Here is a 23,856-nt window from a genome sequence, read left to right as displayed (position 1 = left end):
GGAATTTGTGTTTCTTGGTGCAAGAACTAAGGTACTTTTCCTGGGTATCGGTATAATTTAATATTAAGAAAGTATGCCTGGTCCCACTATTATTTAACACAGAGACAGGAAATACTGTTGGTTTTAGTTAATTGAAAATTAAATGAAAGGCAATTAAACTTTTATAGAACCACCTAATGACAAAAATCATCTTAATGAACTAGTCACATCTACTTAATTGCAAAGAAATTACTATCTCACTGCAAAGAATTCAGTAATATAGTCTTAGTTAATTCTTTGTATGTTTACTCTAAGTCTTCCTGAAAGTAACTGAATGGACTGGTAGAGTAATCAGCCCTTTTCTGAGGTAGCCAAAGCCTTGTATCAATTTTAATTAACCAATTTTGGCACTTGAGAGTTTTTGCATCTGTGTCTGCCTAATTTATTTTTCCATACTCCATGTGGGAGGCAGTAAGCAATAAGAGAAGACTGAATTTTTCTCATCTTTCTGCTAATTAATATTTCTGGCATTTCAAATGTTGGTACTTTATCATATATAGGTAAAACTTACACTTTTTGAGTTAATTACTTCAGGTTTTGATTAGAAGATTAATCTCTCTTTGGCTACATTACCTTCCACACATATTCTAGATCTTTGCTTCTTCTTCTGAGCTTCACTAGCCTATAGCATTCTATCCTGCATGAAACAGGATAGAATGTCCCTTTTCTTCCACTCTTTCTGTTGTTTTAGGATTTTGTATTTTTTTATTCCTTTATGGCTTTACTGTTGTTTAATGGGGTTTTAGGAAGAAAAGGAGAAAAGGGTACATACTTGGTATGTCATTTTCACTGAGATACTTTTTGGTTAATTTTGTGCATTGATTTGGATATTATATTTGTTTTTAAATAGGTATTAGGTAATAAAATCTGTACTACTCTCAAATATCAATCTTAATGGAAAGCAACATAGAATGGTGAAAAATAACTCTAGATTTAGAGCTAATTCAGCTTTTGTTCCAGTTTTTATGATTCTAGCTTTATGAAATTGAACAAGTCATTTAACCTTTTTGATTTCAGTACCTTTATCTGTCAAACTGTCGGGTTATTCTACATGCCCTTCTAAGTTTCTTCCAAAGCTAATAAGATGATTGTATTTAATCCCAAGACAAGGTATCTAAATTAACTACATTTGAGTAATGAACAATTTGATTATTTTAGCACAAGTTTTATGATTATTAAATCTCAAATCCCAACTTTTTGGTCTTAAGTCTCAGGTCTACATACTTTAAAATATTTTAATACATTTGTAGATATAGATATAGGGCAGCTAGATAAACTACAATTCAGTTCAATTCCGACAATGACTACCTGATGGTTAGTATCAGATTTCACAGGTTCAGTTCCACAAGACTGGCTTCACTTCAGATACCAGTCACAACTATCAGGTTCCCAGGTTATTCACATTTCTGTCAGACTTAGCTACTAAGTCTAACGTTCTCACAACCCCCTCAAGTTTGATAATCTGCTCGAATGACTCACATAACTCGAATACAAGTTTGCTTACTATTATGGTTTGTTATAAAGGATCCAAAGGAACAGCCAGATAAGACCTACACAGGGCAAGGCCTGGAAGTATCCTGAGTGCAGAAGCCTCTGTCTTTTGGAGTTGGGGCATGCCATTCTTCCAGCACATGGGTGTGTTCACCAATTCAGAAGCTTCCCAAACTCCATCAGTTAGGGGTTGTTATGGAGAATTCATTACATAGGCATAATTGTGGCCATTGGTGATTAACTCAATCTCCAGCCCCTCTCAACTACCCATAGCCTCTGTGTAAGGGTGAAATATCCAAGCTTCCAACAAGGTTTGATCATTCTGGGACCAGTCCCCATCCTGTAACTATATAGGGGTCCATCAAGACTTGCCTCATTAGATGTTACTATCACCTTTATGACAGGAAATTCTGATGGCTTAGGAGCTCTGTGCCAGGAAACAGGATGCAAAGACCAAATACATTTTTGTTATAATACATAATATGGATGTACATTTACATATATAGAGAGAAATTTAATGCATATTTCCTTCCCATTTTTTTTTTTAAATTTTTTTTTTTAACGTTTATTTATTTTTGAGACAGAGAGAGACAGAGCATGAACGGGGGAGGGGCAGAGAGAGAGGGAGACACAGAATCGGAAACAGGCTCCAGGCTCTGAGCCATCAGCCCAGAGCCCGACGCGGGGCTCGAACTCACGGACCGCGAGATCGTGACCTGGCTGAAGTCGGACGCCCAACCGACTGCGCCACCCAGGCGCCCCTCCTTCCCATTTTAAAAACTGTCTCTTTTTGCTTAAAAGTCTTGGATTTTAATTCACTTCTTTATTAAAGAAACTTTTACAAGAAACTCGTTAGACTACATAAGCAAACAATATGAATTTTGCCCACATACTCAATTGGTTTCATCAGGGGCATAACTACTCCCTTGTGGTATATTAGATACTTAAGGAAGCTATGTAAGCTCTGCAAGTCACAAGAGTATAATTTGATAAATTGCAACTTCAATGGATTATTAACTTTTTACATAATATATTTCAATTAAAACAAAATTGGATCTTGATGAAATCACATAGTTGATGCTGAGTTTGGTCTATGAGCAGAAGAGTACGCACTGGAAATGTTACTTGAAGATGTATTACCTACAAGAAATCCAATCACTTTAGAAGGGAGCTCACTCACATTTGGCTGCAGGCAGCCACACAGAAAATGACTGGATGCATATCTTATCTCTTCATCTTCCTCAGAGATTCTCCTAGGTCTTATCTCCAATATAAAATAATACTCATCTGAATACTACAAAAATAACCACTTTTAAAAATCCAGCTTGAAAAGTTGTGGTATTAATTTCCCCTCACCATAGTATCTGAGTAAGTTAGAACTCTTCAAACCTAGTACACTTATAGAGCTAGACTGTCTCTATGCTTTTAAACTACGCTCTGCTAAGAACTGACTCATTTTGAAAGTAGAGTTAACTATTTCTCGCCCATTAAGGTCACATTTGAATGTACTGAAGAGCAGTTATTATAACCCACATTATCTGCGCTTTCATAAACTGACTTATCTTTGAATTGTAATTTAAGGCCTTAGTAGAGTCAATGAATTCTATAGCAAGAAGAGACATCTTGTTATATTTATTTATCGTATTTTTGATTGATTTTTGTTATACTACTTTAACTTTGTGTGGTTTTTCACTATTCACTGTTGTTAGTGTCCTGATTGGCCTGTATACACAACCCACTGAGAAATGAGTCCATTAAACTGTGCTATTAGTATAATGCAAGTTCCGTATAGTGCCAGCTTAGAGTAATATTTGATGAAACATTTCTCTCTCTCTTGAGATCTTTTGACTTCATCTTCCACCCACACACATCTGTGTTTCTAATTTAAATAGGCTAGCTTAGTACTTCCTTATTCTGACTGAATTGTCTTTGGTGATACCTATGTCTAATGTAGCCAAGTTTTTAGTTCTATCCTTTAAAAATATATCTCCCAGGTTCTGTTTGCAAGCAAATATTGATACCAGGAGTATTTATAAGTTTTTAAAGATAATATTGCCTCTTTCCTTCCTCTCTTTCTCTGTAAAAAAATAGATACACAAAGATACAAGTGAAATTTTTACTTCCAAATTACCATCTCATCATTTGACCTTCATGGGTATATTGTAATTTTTCTCACTTCATAGACTAAATTAACTAGTTTATAAAACATGATCAACTTGAAAAAAATTATGCCAGTTTAATATACCTTTACTGGATGAAAAAGGGCTTTATGATTTAGGGGACTAGCTAAATGTTAGCTATAGCTAGCATTTCCTACGGCATGGCTTTTCTAATGTAATGGAGAACATCTATGTTTTATAAATGAGCCAAAGATGGCTTATGTATATTATTTATTTCTTCACTGCAGCCTGAGATCCATTAGCTTAAAAGCCCACTGAAGCCCACCTCAAATATTTCTACATTCCAATTATTATTTTTTATTGGGATATAATTGACATATAACATTGTATATGTTTAAGGTGTACAACATGTCAATTTAATACATTCATATATTACAATCCAAACAAGCATATTTTCAACTTTTTGGAGCATGCCCGCTTTGCATACCTCACAAAACCACACCCAACATATGCCAACCATATGTTAAGGGAAGCCTCTGGCTAAAAGATCCCAAGTTGCTGCTGCCCATTGGAGTTCTCTGACCCAGAGATTTCCTGCTGTGCTGTTGAGTGACATCACCTTAAAATTAGGTACCTTTTCTGAGTCCCCTCCTTCCTAGGAGTTCTCATGCTCTCTGCTCCTTCTGAATAGGGACAATACCAGTAGCCTCTGGATAGCCTTCTACTATGAGGGACTTCTTGGAAAGCAAACCTGTCAAAGGATTGCTTCATAAACCTTGTGTGTGCTACTGTCACCTTGTGGTCATATCTTTTTCCCTGATCAGTCCCCAAATCCCTTAAACCCAAGAGAACTCATATTATATTTTTCAAGGCAGAGCATGCTTACCACAAAGACAATACTTTCTCTTTTCATTTATTAGATGGGACAAAGTAAGTAGACTTCAGTATAGTTGTCTTGTTTTGAAAGAATATTGAAAAATGGTTAAACAGTATCTTTAAGCAAAATAAACTTTCTCCTTTTCTTCCATCATTTTAGTATGTCCTGCTTCTCTTCTATTCTCTATGAAATTTATTATGCATATTCTATGTAAGCAGCACTCTGCTAAGAGCCATAGCATATACACAGATGAAAATACACAATTCATATTCTCAAATTTTCTGTATAAGTAATTTTAAAATCTTTTATTTACCTGAGATATATAAAAGAATTATATTTTCATTTACTCAAATAGACATAATGATCCTAAATTAGTTATTTTATTTCAAGCAGTGGCATTACAAAACCTTAACATTTTCATTATTTAGAGAAACATGTACCAAGCGAAGGGAAAAATGCCCATATATGTAATTTGAACAATGATTTTGGAAATTAAAAAGGTGTTTGAAATTTACAATATTCCAGAAAAAAAGAGGACAAAATAGATAAGAAGAAATATAAAAATCCCTGCAATTATATGTCAATTTTGGTTTACTTCTACACTTGGATTAACTTACACATTAATATATTGCAATATATATTTATATATGTGCACAGTGGCATTTGATTTTGTAAGTTGAAAACTTCTTCTACCTTTTGAAATTTAGATTCATCTTTAGTAACATTTGAGTGTCTCCCATTTGCCAAGCAGAGTTCTAAAAAGTAGCTTATGTTAATGCAGAGCAATGACTGTTTCAAACAGGTCTCCAAAGAAAACAAGAGGAAGTGATGTCAGTATCATAGGAACACATGACATTCCTTGTATTTGTCTTTCCCCTCAAGATAAAACTTCAGCATCCGTCCTCAGCATGCATACAAAGTACCTTTGTGGGAGCTGTGGGATTCAACCATATGCCAAGGAACTTGGGAGGAGGCTTGCCTACCTGTGTGCTGGGTAATAGGCAGATAGATCTCAGTGACAGCTATTGAACTTGCAATGACCCATCAACTGGCACCAGCCCCTCTCAGTCAGAGTCTTAGACAATCATCTATGGACAAGAAAACCTTCACAGAAATCCAGACTCCCAGAGAAGTCTCAGCACATTGCTGGAACAAAAATGTACAAGTTTGGACACAATGGAGTGAGTAAGACAAATGGCTTGACTTTACCTGCATCACCCCTACCCTAAGGCAGCACAGCTTACGGCCAAGAGAGATCACGTAGCCCGTGATTTCTCCTGCAGAGGAAAACGAGCATGTATGCATGAGCACATGGCTTCTTCACTGATATGGGATACTTCCAAAGGAGCTCATTTCTCTCTCACCCATCCAGAGTACTAAATTGTGAGTCATATGACTGGAGATTGGAAAGAAGTGATGACAGCTGCAGATAGGACTCTCGGAGGGCATTTAAAGTACACACATCTTACTAACTGCATCACAGACTTCATCAAGGAGCCCATTCATGAATAGATGGGAATGCTTCACTTGCAGATCTACCTCTCGCCCTGCCCAGATGGCTCACAGGAACCTCCAATGCTCTGAGTACCTCATGCACACACACCCCTCCATCCCGACCCTGTGATTGGCTCTCAGTGCAAGCTCCTGATGGCATTGCTGAGAACAAGCTTTGGCAGATGGAAAAGCTGAAAGCTGGCCCAAACCTTCAGGCCAGGGAGAGACCATAAATGTGAGTTTTAGCTCCCTTTGAGAAAACAAGAGAGGCTCTCAGCACTTGGCCTTGGTGCCTTGCAGGATCCCTCCATCAGACCAGGCATCAGACCCTCCATCAGACCAGTGCTATTGCACTGCCTGGTTTAATTCTTGGACAATTCTTATGATATAGATATATGCTTCCTTCCTTTTCTCCTTATCTCTTCCTTCCTCTGGTCTGGTTACTCTGATTGTTGGTTAGTTTAATCAGACACATGTAATACTTTCTCTTGATACATGTTTTACACCTCTGTCTTTATTTTCCTTTCTCTCTCCCTGGAATAATTAAGCCATATAGTTTCTCTGTCTGGACTACTTTATCTTTTCTTGTTCTCCACATCTTTCTTTATTTTCCTTTCTTTCTCTCTGGATTAAGCAGCATAGTCTCTCTGCCTGGTCAATGTTTATTCCCCACCCCTGTCATTACTCTCTTTGTATGGGATAAGGCTTCTTCCATCAGCACCACCTCCACACTGTTGTTTACTTGTAGCTGGTGTTTCTCGGTTTTTTGTTGTTGTTGTTGTTGTTGTTGTTTGCTTGTTTGTGTTTTTTTGTTATGTATTTGTTTTTTGTTTGTTTGTTTTCCTTTTCAGGGCTACTTCAATGACAAATCAAACACACCTGGTGGAGGGTCCAAATCATCACTATGAGTAGGGAGATAAAGTAACCTAAGTCACAAAAACAGAGAGCAAGTAACACTCTCCAAAAAACACCTGAAAGTCCAGGCACAGAGAACTCCCTTCAAAATCAACAAAACAGGTCAACGCCATGACATATCATAGTGAAACTGGAAAAATACAAAGATAGAGAATTCTGAAAGCAGCTAGGGACAAACAGACCTTAACCTACAAGGGTAGACACATAAGGGTAGTAACAGACCTGTCTAATGAAACTTGGCAGGCCAGAAGGGAGTGGCTGGAAATATTCAATGTGCTGAATAGGAAAAATATGCAGCCAAGAATCCTTTCTTTATTAAAATTTTTTTTACATTTATTTATTTTTGAGAGACAGAGACAGAGCACAAGTGGAAGAGGAGCAGAGAGAGAGAGAAGGAGGCAGAGAGTCGGAAGCAGGCTCCAGGCTCCAAGCTGTCAGCACAGAACCTGATGCGGGGCTCGAACTCACAAACTGTGAGATCATGACCTGAGCGGAAGTCGGACGCTCAACCAACTGAGCCACCTGGGCGCCCCCAGCACCCTTTCTTTTCTTTTCTTTTTTTTTTTTAATTTTTTTTCAACGTTTATTTATTTTTGGGACAGAGAGAGACAGAGCATGAAGGGGGAGGGGCAGAGAGAGGGAGACACAGAATCGGAAACAGGCTCCAGGCTCTGAGCCATCAGCCCAGAGCCCGACGCGGGGCTCGAACTCACGGACCGCGAGATCGTGACCTGGCTGAAGTCGGTCGCTTAACCGACTGCGCCACCCAGGCGCCCCTGCCCAGCACCCTTTCTTAATAAAAATTCTCAAGAAAGTCAGGAGAGAAGGAATATACCTTAACATCATAAAAACCATATATGAAAGGCCCACAGCTAATATCGTCCTCAATGAGGAAAAACAGATCAGGAACATGACAAGGATGTCTACTTTACCACTGTTGTTTAATATAGTGTTGGAAGTCATAGCCTCAGCGATCAGACAACAAAATGAAATTGAAGGCATCCAAATTGGGAAAGAAGAAGTCAAACTTTCGCTTTTCACAGATGACATGATGCTCTACATGGAAAACCTGAAAGACTCCACTGAAAAACTGCTAGAACTAATATATGAATTCAGCAAAGTCACAGGCTATAAAATCAATGTACAGAAATCTGTTGTATTTTTATACACCAGTAATGAAGCAACAGAAAGAGATATCAAGGAATTGATCCCATTTACAATTGCACCAAGAAGCATAAAATACTTAGGAATAAATCTAACCAATGAGGGGAAAGATATGTACACTGAAAACTATAAAAAGCTTATGAAAGAAATTGAAGAAGACACAAAGAAATGGAAAAACATTCCATGCTCATGGATTGGAAGAGTAAATATTATTAAAATGTTGATATTACCCAAAGCAATCTATACATTCAATTCAATCCCAATCAAAATTGCACTAACATTCTTCTCAGAGCTAGAACAAACAATCCTAAAATTTGTGTGGAACCCCAAAAGACCCGAACAGCCAAAGTAATGTTGAAAAAGAAAACGAAAGTGGAAGGCATCACAATTCCTGACTTTAGCCTCTACTACAAAGCTGTAATCATCAAGACAGCATGGTATTGGCACAAAAACAGACACATAGACCTATGGAATGGAATAGAGAACCCAGAATTGGACTCACAATTGAATGGCCAACTAATCTTCGACAAAGCAGGAAAGAGTATCCAGTAGAAAAAAGCCAAGTCTCTTTGGCAAATGGTGCTGGGAGAACTGGACAGCAACATGCAAAAGAATGAAACTAGACGACTTTCTTACACCATACACAAAAAAACTCAAAATGGATGAAGGACCTGAATGTGCAGCAGGAAACCATCAAAGCCCTAGAGGAGAAAGCAGTCGACAACCTTTTTGATCTAGGCCGCAGCAATTTCTTACTTGACACATCTTCAAAGGCAAGGGAATTAATAGCCAAAATGAACTATTGGGACCTCATCAAGATAAAAAGCTTCTGCACTGCAAAGGAAACAATCAACAAATCTAAAAGGCCACCGATGGAATGGGAAAAGATATTTGCAAATGACATATTGAATAAAGAGTTAGTATACAAAATCTATAAAGAACTCACCGAACTCCACACCTGAAAAAACAAATAATCAAGTGAAGAAATGGGCAGAAGATATGAATAGACACTTTTCAAAGAAGACATCCAAATGGCTAATAGACACATGAAAAGATGCTCAACATCGTTCATTATCAGGGAAATACAAATCAAAGCCAGTTTGAGATACTACCTCACACTTGTCAGAGTGACTGAAATTAACAACTCAGGAAACAACAGATGTTGGTCAGGGTGTGGAGAAAGGGGAACTCTCTTGCATTGTTGGTGGGAATGTAAACTGGTACAGCCACTCTGGAAGAGTGTGGAGATTCCTCTAAAAATTAAAGATAGAATTACCCTACAACCCAGCAATAGCACTATTAGGAAATTATCCAAAGGATACAGGAGTGATGATTCATAGGGGCACATGTACCCCAATGTTCATAGCAGTGCTATCAACTATAACCAAATTATGGAAAGAGCCCAAATGTCCATCGACTGATGAATGGATAAAGAAGATATGATATATACGTATGTGTATACACACACACACACACACACACACACACACGCACACACACAATGGAATACTTCTCAGCGATGAAGAAGAATGAAATCTTGCCGTTTGCACAATGTGGATGGAACTGGAGGGTATTATGCTAAGTGAAATAAGTCAGTCAGAGAAAGATACCATATGTTTTCACTCATATGCGCAAGTTGAGAAAATTAACAGAAGTCCATGGGGAAAGGGTAAGAAAATGAATAGTTACAAACAGAGATGGAGGCAAACAATAAGATACTCTTAAAAGCAGAGAACAAACTGAGGGTGGAAGGGGGGGGGGCAGGGAAATGTGTGATGAGCATTGAGGAGGGCACCTGTCAGGATGAGCACTGCATATTTTATATAAGTAATGAATCACAGTAATCTACTCCCGAAGCCAAGATCACACTGTATACACTGTATATTAGCTAACTTGACAATAAATTATATTAAAAAAAGAAAGAAAAAAATAATTAAGAATAGGTCAATTAAATGATCCAGCAATTCCACATCTTAGAACATACCCAAAGGAAATGAAAACACAATATCAAAGAGATATATACACCCCCATGTTTACTGCAGCTATCATTCTCAATAGCCAAAGATATGGAGAAAACTTAAGTGCCTGTCAAAAAATTAATGGATGAAGAAGAAGTGGTATATATATACTTATACAATAAGATGTTATTCGGCCATGAGAAAGAAGGAAATCCTCTAATTTGTGACAACATGGATGAACCCTGAAGACATTATGCTAAGTGAGATAAATCAGACACAGAAAGACAAATGTAGTATGATATCACTTATATGTGGAATCTAAGAAAAAGCCAAACTCTTAAAACCAGTAACATTGTGGTTATCAGGGGCTGGGGGATAAGAGAGACACTGTTTAAAGGTTACAAAATGCAAGTAACAAATAAATAAGTCCTGGAGATCTAATGTACAGTATAGTGATTACTAGAAACATCAAACTTGCTAGGAGACTTGATCTTAATTATTAATTATTAATTAAATATTAATTATTCCCAGAACAAAATAAAAATGATAATTATGTACCATGATAAGGTGCTAGCTAATGCTACAATGGCAATCATATTGCAATATATAAATGTATCAAATCAACATATTGTACACCTAAGTTACACAATTGTTATATGCCAAATATATTTCAATAAAATAACAAAAATAAATGGGTTAAGTGTAGAGATTTTATAGGCAATTGAAGATTAGTTGTTATCAGTATAAAAGAGACTGTTGTATCTTTAAAATGTTTTATGTAATCCTCAGGGTAACCACAAAGCAAAAATCTATGGTAGATTCACAAAAGATAAAGTGAAGAGAATCAAAGTATACCAATACAGAAGATCATAAATTCACAAAGGAAGGCAGCAAAAGAGGAAAAAATGAACAAGGGAACTAATGAACAACTATAAAACAGTAAAATGGCATTAGTAGGTTCTTATATATCAATAATTACTTTAAATATTAATGGAATGAATTCTACCATCAAAAAGGCATAAAATAGCTGGATGGATAAAAAACAAGACCCAACTACACACTATCTACCAGAAATTCACTTAAGCTTTAAGGACACACATAGGTTTAAAGTAAGGAAATGGAAAAAGACATTACAAGAAAATAAAAACCAAAGAGAAGAGAGGAAACTATACTTACATCAGTCAATTAGATTTTAAGCCAAAAACAGTAACAAGAAACAAAGAAGGTCATTATATAATGATAAAGAGGTCAATTCATCAAAAGGATATAATAATTGTAAATTTGTATGCACCCAACAATGCAGCACCAAAATATATTATGCAAATACTAACATATCTGAAGAAAGAAATAGATAACAATGTAATACTGGTAGGGGACTTCAATACCCTACTTTCAACAATGGATAGATCATCCAGACAGAAAATCAGTAAGGAGATATTGGACTTGAACTATACTTTAAACTAAATAAAACTAACATATATAATATAGAACATTCCATACAACAGCAGAAGAATACACAGTCTTCTCAAGTGTGCATGGAACATTTTCAAGGATAGATCATATGATACGTCACAAAACAAGTCTTAATATATTTAAGAAGATTGGAATCATATCAAATTTTTTTTGTTTTGTTCTGGCCAAACTTTTTTATTTAGTTTTCTGTAGTTGCTTGACACACAGTTAAATGGTCTTATTGGGGGACAGGAAAGGGGAGGTTCTTGTAGATTCCCAAGGAAATACCAGAAAGGCAAAATATGGCCTGCATTATCCATTTGCTTTTTGGGATTTACTGGACAAGTAGCACTTTCCTTACATAAGTATCTGATTCCAGGTTTTTCATAATAAAAACATTGAGATTTTGGTTTGAAGACACTCTGAAATCCTAAGAGTTGCATACTCCCACCAGCTTTTAATAGCAAGCTTGTTTACATAAGCAGAAGGATTCACCTTTCCATTTTAGATGGCTAGATATTTATGGAAGGTCTTAGAATTACTTGCCTCATTTACTGGGAAAAATCAGATATAGCAAGTGGTCTTTTGGGACACTTTTACTTGGAAAACTACAACACTAGTATACAAATCAAGTGTTAACACATTTAATATTTGCTTGTTGAAAGTAATGCCATAAAGTCCAATAGGATTAAAAAAGGTTTTACTTTTATTTCCCTCACAAGAACATAAAAATTATGGTAAGGGAACTTAACAGGAAATTTTAAAAAGGTGACACATTTTTTCCTTTTAGTAGTCCTTGGGTATTTATGGCAGAAAAGGTCCCACTTTTTTGTTTGTTTCTTTTAACGGGGATTTTGGTCCAAGGTTTTGTTTGTTTTTAATATCTGCTTCTTCTTCCCCCTCTATCAGACTGGCTTCCTCCACAGCTACCACTACTAGATGCTCTGCAGCTTGAAGTGCTGTAGGAATCACATGGAAGGGGATACCTCCTTTCTATAGAAAGGGAAAGCTCTCTTTCTTGTCTGCCAACTGTATCTTTTGAGTAGAGATCACTTCAGCTGCTTGAGTAACTGTCTTGACTTCCACCATATCCATTATGTGAGCTAATGTAATCATAGAGACTACTTCCACCATAAGATGGCAGGGGCCCTCGTGTAGGTGGAGTACTATGTGAGTTACCATAACTTTCATATGAATCTCTATAGGAAGCTCCACTTGGAAGATCTGAATAGTTAGGATCAGGACCATAGCCATCTCTATCACTATAGCCTCTTGATGGGTAGTTATCATGTGAACTGGAATGATGATAATCACAGTAGGTAAAATCTCTTGGTGGTGATGCATAATCCTTTGTATCACAAGAATTTGGGTAATCTCTGGTTGAATAGCTGCCTTTAGTATAATACCCATCATCCCTTGGGGACAAACAAACACCTCTACAAGAGGGCAGGGGTTCACTTCAAGATGGGTCTTCATAACTATCTCTTCCACATTGCACAGGAGCTCTTCTTTCCACTGCACTGCTGCTGCAAACTGGTCTGAAAGGGGAATATCTTTATGAGTAGGACAGCTACTTCGTGGTGGTGATCCTTTTTACTGGAAGTGGTCCCCTGGAAGAACTTAGGTTAAAATTCATGGAATAGCCACCATCATCCATGTGCCTTCAACGTGAGGGAGGTCCCTTGGTTCTTCCACTTCCTCCTATTCCACCTCTAAGACCTCTTGAAGGGCCTCTGCTTCTTGGAGGTGGAGGTGGTCCACATCTACCACTTTCAAATGATGGTTTAGTTGCTTCTTCTACCTTGATGGCTTTTCCATCTAAGGACTTTCCATTCATGTCTCTGGCTGTATCCTTAACACCTGCTGGGCTTTCAAATGTGACAAAAGCGAATCCTCTTGATTTGTTGGTTTCACCATCTTTCACCACTAGAACTTCCACTATTCATCCACATTTATCAAACAATGCTTCAAGGGCTTTCTCGTTTGTTTCTGTATTAAGATCACCAATGAGAAGTTTTCCTGGGCCACCTGCTTCAACCATTTTTTCCCCTGGTGAGAGTTGGAGGGGAGATGATGATTTCAAGCTCTTACAAGCTTGCAGGCAGGGACTTTTCAGCAGCTCAGCACTAGGGAGGGCTGCTGGTTCTAAGAACATTAGAGGGAAGCTGCTAGCACTACTGCATAACAAGGGTGAACCTCATATCAAATTTTAATTCAATAAATTATTTGGCTACCTATTTGACTTTATGACATTGCTTTCAATAAGCAAATGTTAAACGTGTTAAGACTTGACTTGTGTACTAGTGTTGTAATTTTCCAAGTAAAAGATTAAAATTCTCCTATAACAGCATAGAAAATTTCTTCTGTTATAACACAGGAGAAAACAACAAGTAGGCTTTAAATACAATACCCAACTTCATAGTTTCAGTATAGCTTATCTGATCAACAGGATATATATGGGTATGCAAAATTCCATTAACTTTTAACTCTTAATATTTGTACCCATGTTTTAAAGGAGAAATAACATTAATTTTACTGTTTTTGAAATAAATATGGAAAAAAGTTAAACATATACTCTTGACATACAATAATTAAGCATATTTTTTAATGGCAATATTCCTTTAGAAGTTAAATTTATCAGAGTCTACATATAATTTACTTAATGTAATACTATCATTTTCTCATATGTACTACAATGTATAGATGTAGATTATAGATGGAATGACCAATATACTCCTCAAAAATTATTTATTTTTATGCAGAAAAATATGTTCAAACTTTAAACAAAATACTGAAAATGAAAATGGTCTGTCACATTATGCCAACATATGGCCATGTAAAGATATCAGGCTTCTCCTATTTTATCAAGGCAATCAACAATTTCAAGTAAATTTATTTTGTGAAAGTTAGTCTTTGAATAAATATTGCATATAAGCTCTGTGGCATTTTTTCTTATGGGTGAGGTTATGGATTTATAAAGAATTATATAAATTACGTTCTTTCATGGTATTCTGAGAATAATTAGGGAGATTAATTGGTCTTCCATATGTTGCTCAGGAAAGATATATTTCTTTCTTTCTTTTTAAAATATAATATATGGGGGCGCCTGGGTGGCTCAGTTGGTTAAGTGTCTGACTTGGGCCTAGGTCATGATCTCATGGTTCACCGAGTTCAAGCCCCACATCAGGCTCTGATGTGCTGACAGCTCGGAGCCTGGAGATTACTTGGGATTCTCTGTCTCCCTCTCTCTCTGCCTCTCTCTCTCTCTCTCTCTGTCTCCCTCTCAAAAATGAATAAACATTACAAAAATAAATATAGTATATGACACGTACTGTAATAACCATCCTCCAAGATGGCCCCTAGTACTTCACATTTTGGATATGTATGCCCCTTTATAGCTTCCTCCCATATTGAAGAGGTGTCCGACGGTGTGTGACTTCCAAAGTGAGGTCATAAAAGGCAGTGCAGTTTCCACCTTGCTTTCTCTTGGATTACTTCTTCTGTGAGAAGCAATTTGACAGATGGTAAAAATAACTAAAGAAGCCCATGGATATGCAAAGTAGGGAAGAGCTGAGTCCTCCTCCCAAAAGCCAGCACTAGACATGTGAGTGAGGTACCATAGAAACAGTTTCTCTAGCTCTAGTCAACTCTTCAGATATTGGCAGCCTTGGCTGACATGTGACTGAAAATCATGAGAGACCCTAAGCCAGATCCACCCTGCTAAATTGCTCTAGAGTTTTGGCCCAGCTGAAGTTTGAGGTAATGTGCACCATAGATAAATAATACACCAGAAAAAAAGAATATATGTAACATACATGTTATTATAAAACATAATAATAACATAAACACCTATAACACCACCCCCTCCCAAATTTGTAAAATAGGACATTATTAATGTAAAACATCTGTAACACCCCCCCCCCAAATTTGTAAAATAGGACATGTGTAAAAAGTGGAGCATCCATCTCCACTTTTTTACCCTTAGGTTAGTACAGCACTTTTAAAATATTTACATTAGCTGGAGATGAGATTTAAGATGGCAGCTTGCTGGAGGACCTGGGTAGCTCAGTTGGTTAAGCATCTGACTTTTGGTTTTGGCTCAGGTCAGGATCTCACAATTCGTGTCTGTGCTAACAACTCAGAGCCTGGAGCCTGCTTTGGATTCTGTGTCTCCCTCTTTCTCTCTGCCCTTCACCTCTCATCCTCTGTCTCTCTCTCTCAAAAATAAATATTCAAAAAAATAAAAAAATTAACTAGCTTAAAATAACCAATATGCCAAAGAGGCATATTTTGGGGTAGTGTATTTTTCTCTCCCTCAGTCCAATGTAAGGCTGTTTCCCAAAGGATGTTATCTCTTATTCTTCTTGATATGCAGCCAGTGTCTTGGCTCCTCAGCCCCCAGCCTTGCAGGACCCAGTGGCGGGTATGTCTTTACCATTTGCTTGTCCTGCTCCATGGAAGTTATAATAGAAGGTTTGAGGGGTGCCTGGGTGGCTCAGTCAGTTGAGCATCCGACTTTGGCTCAGGTCATGATCTCACAGCTTGTGAGTTCAAGCCCCACATTGGGTTCTGTGCTGACAGTGCAGAGCCTGGAGCCTACTTCAGATTCTGTGTCTCCCTCTCTCTGCCCCTAACCCACCTGCATTCTGTCTCTATCTCTCTCAAAAATAAATATTTAAAAAAAAAAAAAAAAGAAGGTTTGACAATTGCTTTTTTAGTTTCACTATCACAAAAGTCACCCTTTTGCAACTTAGCATAGGACCAAAAACAGTCTTTTGATATCTGAGGAGATACATTTGTATGTTTCTACATTTATTTTTGACTTATGGCTGAGGTAGAAAAATGAACCTGTAAGTTCTCTTACTGCTGGGGTGTATAATTGAGAAAAGCCTCTTGTAATCTGAAATATTTTCCTATCTCCAAAGAGTGTTGATGAATTACATTATACAGCCTCCAAAATTAATGGAGCTTTATTTTAATGAGTTATTAGAGATTTATAAATGCTTCTCTATATCTAGCATTTCTAAAGGTACACAGAAAATAAAGAAGCTGATACCTTAAATATGCTAGCCTTTTTTTTAATATGAAATTTTTTGTCAAATTGGTTTCCATATAACACCCAGTGCTCATCCCAAAAGGTGCCCTCCTCAATACCCATCACCCACACTCCCCTCCCTCCCACCCCCCATCAGCCCTCAGTTTGTTCTCAGTTTTTAAGGGTCTCTTATGTTTTGGCTCTCTCCCTCTCTAACCTCTTTTTTTTTTCTTCCCCTCCCCCATGGGTTCCTGTTAAGTTTCTCAGGATCCACGTAAGAGTGAAAACATATATCTGTCTTTCTCTGTATGGTTTATTTCACTTAGCATAACACTCTCCAGTTCCATCCACGTTGCTACAAAAGGCCATATTTCATTCTTTCTCATTGCCATGTAGTATTCCATTGTGTATATAAACCACAATTTCTTTATCCCTTCGTCAGTTGATGGACATTTAGGCTCTTTCCATAATTTGGCTATTGTTGAAAGTGCTGCTATAAACATTGGGGTACAAGTGCCCCTATGCATCATCACTCCTGTATCCCTTGGGTAAATTCCTAGCAGTGCTATTGCTGGGTCATAGGGTAGGTCTATTTTTAATTTTTTGAGGAACCTCCACACTGTTTTCCAGAGCTAGCCTTTTAAGAGAAAAAATTTCTTATAGAAACTGTGAGCATGTATATGTAAGAACCCAAGCTCACATATTCAAAGAGAATCTTTATACAAATTAGACTAGCTTCAAAACAGTTTTATGACTTCTCAGATTGTTATAAGTATTAAATATAATACAATGTATTTTATTTTTTATTATATTTAAGTCTGTTTTTTCATGAAGAGACTAATAAATCTGAAATTCATAAACCTTTTATATTGGCTTATTGATCAGAGAACAAATTCATTTATAGACCTGATTAGGATTGTGAAAAATTTTAAACTACTATATATTCATAATTCTGACAAAGTTCTTATGCAATGGCAATTATGTACAAAGTAGTATGGATGTCTGTACATAATTTTCTAAGATTCTTATATGGACTCATGAGTTGGTTCATCTGTTAATTGTTTTGTGTGAGATATAATTTCTTTGTGAAAAAGAAATTAAATTGGTTAAAGAGTTACTATGAGTAACTGAGACACTATTAAGTCGATAATAGCAGAAAAACACAGGTGTGTATGCAAGGTAATAGGATGTGTTTTATTAAAAAAAGAAGGAAAGAAAGAAGTTTGTAAAATAAGGTGTCTGTGTCAAAATGTGAATGATGATAACAAAAGAAAAAACCTGGATATATACAGAAAGTTGTGGAATTTTTGCACTAAGGGAATTTAGTCTTGGTTTATATAACTACAAATAATGGACTGAAAAGAAGAGTTGAAATGTATTATTAACATTTTGACAAATTTTGCTCAATGTTGATGAGCTAATTCACAAGATAATTTATAAAGAAGGAGCTGTGAATCTTTTAGTTGGTTTTCTCTTTGTTAAAATGACAACTGCTCTTAAAGTTTTAAGTTTTAATAAGGAGGAGTAAAAAGCTTACCTACTCTTTGTGTAATACGCTCAGAGAGCAGAAATTCAGTATCTCACTCAATTTTCAGTGCCTTGTGTTGACTTCATTGAGTTCTAGAACAGCAGTCAGCATTTTTTTTTTTCCTGTAAAGGGCCATATGTTAAATATTTTCGGCTTTGAGGACTATAAGGACCCTAAGATCTGTCACAACTACTCTGTCACTGTACTGAAAAAACAGCCATAGACAATATGTAGAGGGGAGGAAAAACTGCCACCCAAAAATGTGTCTCTCTGTCATGTGGATTATTTTAGGCTGATTACTTTTAAGAAACAGGAGACCCAAGAGGTTTTTCTTTTTTGCCTTTCAACTAACGAAAAGAATTTACAGAGGACCTGCTCCAGGAGAGAGCTATCACCATAGATAATGACAGTATAATATGAATTAGGTGTGGTAGACAGGGAGAAACATAGCAAAGCATGTTTGATAAAATTAGTCTCTGTGTCCCACTGTTTCTGTACAGTCCAGCAATCATTTGTTTACCAAACATATACTCTTTTTTTTTCCTTTGAATTCTCTTCCTTCCCTTTGAATCCCCTGACACCTACCCACTTCTCCTTAGCTCCGGATAGTCCATAAGTCTCAATTGCCTGATGGCACCTGAGCTTCATATTCTTCTAGCGCTCCCATACATACAGAATTAAATTACATTTTCTTCTGCCAATCTGTCTTATGTCAATTTAATTCTTACACCAGCCAAAAGAATCTTGAAAGGTAAAGAAAAAATTTTCCTTGTCAATAGTGTAAATAATTAAGTGTGGTTGTGTTCAATAATATTTATGGGCAGTGAATTTTCATATCTCACAAAATGTTATCCCTATTTAAAATTTTTTCAAACATTTGAGGATATAAAAACCATTGTTACCTTATGAACTGTACCCATGAACTCATGAGTAGGCCTATGGGCCATGGTTTTGCTAACCTCTGTTATAGATTATTAAAAACTAAAAGAACAAAGAGTCCTCATTTTTAAAGAGCTAAAATTCTGACAACCATTGTAACCTTTTTCTAGTTTATTTTAAAGCATTATATTACCACATGGATTAAATAGATAAGCAAATATTGTTTCTCAGGTGCTTATCATTCTACCTTAATCAAGTACCTAAATCTTCCTTGATAATTGTTTTGATTTTGTCTTCTCAGGATCAGACCTTTAACTAAAAAAATTAATATATGTATACACCTGAAAGTATCTTTGAGACTTCTCAGCAGGCTCTAGAAAATCAGAAAGAATTCTTCTTTCTCCTTATTAAAAACAACAACAAAATACTATAAAAATTTAGGTATATTTGGTATGATCCATATTTATTAACTAGTTCAATACTATTTTAAGAGATGAAAAAAAAGAATAATTAAAAAAATAAAAATCTCATCCTTGCCTAAGTTAATTTTGCACATAAAATGATTTTAATATAAAAATTTAAGAGATTTTACACTTCACAGCAAAGCCCTGGGTATTTGTCAACGTACTCATTATTTATAATATTTAGCTATTATCTTCAAATGACAATGGATTAGAATCTCATGAAATAGTATTGCATTGTACACCCTAATAGCTGACTTCCATTTTGATACTCTTGATTATTGTAGTAAATTAACAACAGCCATGTATTCTCATCTATACATGAACTTTGCTTTCCTCTGATTTTTACTTGAAGACTCAAAAGTTAGAACTCATGTATTCAAAAAAGGTCTCTGTGATTCAAGAAAAGGACTCTACGAAATATCTTAACTATTGATAAATGAAATAACAGACTCTTAACTAAAGACTGTCAAGTTTATACCACTCAGAAATCTTTCCAACGGTACTAGAGGGTTGAATTAGGTTTTCTTTTCTTTTTTTTTTTTTTTTAAATCTAAGCTAGTTTAAGTTTATTGTCTGTCCATCCAACTCTTTTTTTTTTATATATATGAAATTTATTGTCAAATTGGTTTCCATACAACACCCAGTGCTCATCCCAAAAGGTGCCCTCCTCATTACCCATCACCCACCCTCTCCTCCCTCCCACCCCCCATCAACCCTCAGTTTGTTCTCAGTTTTTAACAGTCTCTTATGCTTTGGCTCTCTCCCACTTTAACCTCTTTTTTTTTCTTTTTTTTTTTTTTTTTCTTTTTTCCTCCCCCTCCCCCATGGGTTCCTGTTAAGTTTCTCAGGATCCACATAAGAGTGAAACCATATGGTATCTGTCTTTCTCTGTATGGCTTATTTCACTTAGCATCACACTCTCCAGTTCCATCCATGTTGCTACAAAAGGCCATATTTCATTTTTTCTCATTGCCATGTAGTATTCCATTGTGTATATAAACCACAATTTCTTTATCCTGAATTAGGTTTTCTAAGACTATTTCACAAGAAGATGACTTCATGAAAGCATATTGCTAATCCAAGGTCCAGGGGAATAAGAATTAATTACAAAGGACTGAATGAACTGATCAGAAAATTTTAATAGTGGTTATTTATTTGCAATATTGTTGATATTGTTTTAATGCTCTATCTACTGATTAATATATAAGGAATCACTTTTTCTTCCATGTAGATCACTTACCCTCAATTTAGAAGTTTTTTTTTATCCTTTTATAAATAGAAATGAAACATTTTAAAATGGAGTCTAATTCTCAATGAAGTCTCACAATTCAGAAATAAATATTTTCAGAGTTTTCTTATTTTTGTGGCAATAGTTATTTTCATTATTAAATAAGAATCTGTCTCCATTTTACTTCAAATTGGAAAAGTTGATTGTGCAACCAAAGGCACACTATGGTGTTCTATGTGGGAATGAACCACTTTTAATCAGGTTCAGCAAGCTCACCATTAAAGAACAAAGGCACTTCTGTCTACTAAACCCTCACAGAAAATTGGTCTGGTACCTGGCTTACAGGGCTTCAGCCTCATAAATGATAAAGTCACTTCTTGGCAGGCCAGGAAACCTCACTTATTTTGGGGACATTGAGGAAAGAGGATGTTACTAATTCTATGGATACAATAGCAAAACCTAGGGGAGAAATTTTATTTTTTTAAAAGAAATTTTTTAAATGTTTATTTTTTTTAGAGAAAGAGACAGAGCAAGTTGGGGAGGGGCAGGAAGAGAGGGAGAGAGAAATCCCAAGCAGGCTCCAACGCATCAGCACAGAACTGATGTGGGGCTCGAACTCATGAACTGTGAGATCATGACCGGAGCTGAAACCAAGAGTCAGGTGGATGCTTAACCGACTTGAGTCAGCCAGGTGCCCCTAGGGGAGAGATTTTCTTGGGCTTAACTTCTTAGCCTAGACTTTATAGAGTCCTTTAAGTGGTTCTCGGGTTCTTCAATCTTGGATTCTTCAATAAGGTTTACAAACAAAAGGTAATAGTTTTGCTTCAGAATCTGTAAAATATTACATGATCAAGGAAGCTTATGGAGTTATTTAACACCTCTTATTGCATCAGTAAAAATAAACAGTCTAAACTATAAGCAGGCCAATATTTTTTTCCCTAATCAATATTTGGAGATTATTTATGGTCAAAACAGGGAATGCTAGACTGAATGCTCGTGTCTTCCCAAAATTGCTATGTTGAAACCCTAATCCCCAATGTGATAGTATTTGGAGATGAGGCCTTTGGAAGGTAATTAGGTCATGAAAGTGGAGCATTCATGAATGGAATTAGGGCCTTTATATGACAAAACATGAAGGAGATAATCTCTCTTTCTTCCACATGAAGACACAAATAACATGGCCATCTGCAAACTAGGAAAGGGTCCTCATGAGAACCCAAACATGCTGACACCTTGATGTTGGTCTTCCTGTCAGAACTGTGAGAAATAAATGTTGTTTAAGCTATCAAGCCTTTTATTTGTTATACTTTCCTGAACTAAGGGAGATTAAGAAAATTATTAAAAATGGAAAAAAGGCAGAAAAGGTGGGTAGCATGTCTTTTCAATGTTATTCTGACATTGTTCAATAAACTCACCCTAGTGAGTTATTAGAAAATTATATAATTTTCTAGGGAAATGTACCTGTGTTTGAGTTTGCTATTTACTGTTTGATCAGAACCCAGACACTATAAAGTTACTTGCAAACATGTAAGTTTCTCTCTGATAGAAAAGATAATTGTGATGGTTATGGTTTGATTGCCCCATAGGACAGTAATGAGTTTTGTATCTAACCTAGCAGCCTTACTTTAAAATATTCTAGATGTTTTTCTTGCTAGACTATATAAACCCCTTTTCATGAAATGCTCTTGGAGCCAGTTTTTACCATCTTAGTAGTTTTTCTCATTAATTAATGAGTTGAATAAGATGTTTATTTTAGGGGTGCCCAGGTGGCTCAGTGGGTTAAGTGTCCGACTTCAGATCAGGTCACAATCTCGAGGTCTGTAGGTACAAGCCCCGCTTCGGGCTCTGTGCTGACAGCTCAGAGCCTGGAGCCTTTGGATTCTGTGTCTCCCTCTCTCTCTGCCCCTCCCCCTCTCACACTCTGTCTTTTTCTCAAAAAAATGAACAAACATTAAAAAAAATTTAATAAGAAATGTTTATTTTATATTTGTATAAATCATCTTTAACTTTCTATAAGTAATACTTTGATCCATATAAGGTAATCATGTAAGCTTGCATTTTAATATAAATACAAGAATTTATATGGGTATTCTCATAAGACTTCAATATCATAGAGAAGAAAATAAGGCCACAATTTAGTCTCCTTTTACTTTGAATTATATTTAACTTTTCTTGTGCATACTTTAAAATAATTAGATGTGTATCCTATAATAGCAAAGAGGATGACAGGTGTTCTGAACATAGATTAAATAGTCTTAACATTATGAACCAGGAATTGTCTCTAGAAATAACCAATCTTATTTTCCAATTACTTTCAGAAATGACAGAATAATAGTAAATCTGCCAAAGTCGAAATTGTTTTTGGTAGATATTTTCCAAAGGTAATATCATGAATACTAATGAAGCCAATGCAGGAATTTGTTATTTCAATGTATATTTAGTAGGTGACTCAAACCTCACAGGCCCCTGGGAAATGGTTTTGCACAATATCTGAATTTTTCTCCCCATAGGAGCAATACTGAAATTTTCCTCTCGACAAGGTGGATCACTAAAGCCACTTGCACTTATAAATTTCCTGTGTAAAGCAGGTATACCGTATTCTGTAAGATGGAATTCTGGGGTCTTCATCAACCATTTGCTAAGATACATGAACTAATGTAAAGCTGCTTGTAAGAGAAAAAACTGACCTTGTCAGCAGGCAAAATTATTTACAGGTGAGAAAGTATTTTTTCATTTCATGTGGATGAGAATAAGGTCCTCTGCTATCTTAATTTGAACACTCACACCTCCCCGACTCCAGCCTGTAGTCCTTAAACTGCTCAACAATTACCAACATATATCTTACTTTTTGATTTGTTAATGTTCTGTTTTCCTTAATAAAGTATAAACTTCATGAGGTCAGAGATTTTTGTTTGTACTTTGTTTTCCTGCTATAACCTATCACTTAATAAATGTGCCTGGTACAGAGCAACTGCTCAATACATATATGTTAAATAATTGAACGAAGTAGATGAATGAGTGAATGGGTGGGACTTATTTAAGTCCATTTAACACTATGATAATGTAAAAAATTTTGAAACAGGTCTAGGCATCTTTCATTTGATGTTCCCTTTTATTACATAATGAGATTCATATGTTCTGAATTTATATTTTTATGTTAGATTCATCTTGATTTTATTTTTTTATTTTACTTTAGCAAAACTTAATGTTTA

General features: G+C 36.1%; 1 pseudogene; it reads right to left on the bottom strand.

Annotated features, from left to right (window-relative positions):
• Positions 1 to 12,387: 12,387 nt before the first annotated feature.
• On the bottom strand, positions 12,388 to 13,645 carry LOC123594610 (annotated as a pseudogene).
• Positions 13,646 to 23,856: the final 10,211 nt, after the last annotated feature.

Source organism: Leopardus geoffroyi, chromosome X (assembly GCF_018350155.1).
Source record: "Leopardus geoffroyi isolate Oge1 chromosome X, O.geoffroyi_Oge1_pat1.0, whole genome shotgun sequence".
Taxonomy (NCBI): Eukaryota; Metazoa; Chordata; class Mammalia; order Carnivora; family Felidae; genus Leopardus; species Leopardus geoffroyi.
The sequence above is the reverse complement of the archived record's forward strand: the minus strand, read 5'-3'. Positions and strand labels throughout refer to the sequence as shown.